This window comes from Pteropus vampyrus, unplaced genomic scaffold, assembly GCF_000151845.1.
Source record: "Pteropus vampyrus isolate Shadow unplaced genomic scaffold, Pvam_2.0 Scaffold308, whole genome shotgun sequence".
Taxonomy (NCBI): Eukaryota; Metazoa; Chordata; class Mammalia; order Chiroptera; family Pteropodidae; genus Pteropus; species Pteropus vampyrus.
Window position 1 is genome coordinate 633,354 of NW_011889089.1, and position 1,336 is coordinate 634,689.

Below are 1,336 nucleotides of genomic sequence, written 5' to 3' on the forward strand. Positions count from 1 at the left end.
CGCCGGGCTTCCTGCCCCGGCCCCGGCTCATCTCTGCCCTCCCGCCCTCCTCCCCTGCAGCCCACCGAGCCTCTCCCCAGCAGCCCTGAGCATCCACGGGGAGGGGGCCTCCTCCTGGCCCGCAGCCCAGCCCGTCCTCTCGGGGGACGCACCTCCAGGCCTGGGGGTCAGCGACAGCATCCGAGAGCTCGGGGATCCTCGCTCAGCCTTAGGACATGGAGCCCACACGAGCAAGGTGAGCGCGAGGCAGTGTCGGGCCATGAAGAGGGCAGGCGAGTGCTAAGGGGTTGGGGTTTCTCGTGCAGAATGCTCAGCCGTCCATTCCCGCAGCGGCCGCTTTTAAGAGCCACTGGTCACCAGCTGTCGCTGAGCAGCCGGCCCCGTTCTCCACCTTCCTGTGCGTGCCGTGGCTGACGGGGTAAATTCGGGGTTGCCTCAAGAGGTCACTGAGAACATCCTCTGCTTGACGCAGTTTCGCACACAACCACTTCAGAGAGGGGAGCCGTGTCTCGTTTTTAAAGAGACCACTTCAGAAGGGCGAGCTGCCATCTCATTCGACAGGCTTCTGACGCCTGAGCGACTCCATTGCCGTCCGCGGGCATCGGAGAGGCTTCGAGGCGCACCGCGCACCCCGTTCCTCTCGCTCGGCCCCGGCGGAGCGCGGAGCCACGTGACGGGCTGCCGCCTGGACGAGGCCTTGTCCCCCTCACACCTGTTTTCCCATTTTTTTTTTAACCCACATTTCCGTGCAGTTCTCTGGGTGCCCCTTCCACCCTGGGGGCGCAGTGAGGGGGCGCAGAACCACGCTTTCCCCGCTCCGGGAGAGGGCACCCCAATGCCACCTCCACCCCGTCCGGAAGGCTGCGTCTGTTCGTCACCAGGGGGTGTCCTGGCGGGGATCAGCGCTGCCTGCAGCTCGCAGCTTCTCAGAAGCGCTGTCCGTCTGTCTCTGAGACGGACGCCCCGGCAGAGGCTGTGACCCCCACGGTTTCCCACCTTTCCCTCCGTGCCCCGCCCCCGCCTCCAGAGCTCAGCGGGGTTGGCAGCGCCCCAGACGTTGACCTGGGTCTGGGGGCGGCTGGCGCCCGAACCCCTCTCTCGGCCTCGCCTGCCTCCCCTTCCCGCTCGGCGTGCGGTTTGCTCGCTCTGTGACTCGTCTTGATTTTCCGTCGATGAGCGGCTGGCTCCCCGCGTTCCGCGCTCTCTCCCCCTCTCTCGGCTGAAGCCGGGCGGGGTCCTGTCCCCTCTTCGGAAAAGACCCGTTTCGCACACGCTCGATCTTCCAACCTTTGGGCTTTGTCCGCAGGGCGCGTGTACGTTTGTTCCGTGAATCCCT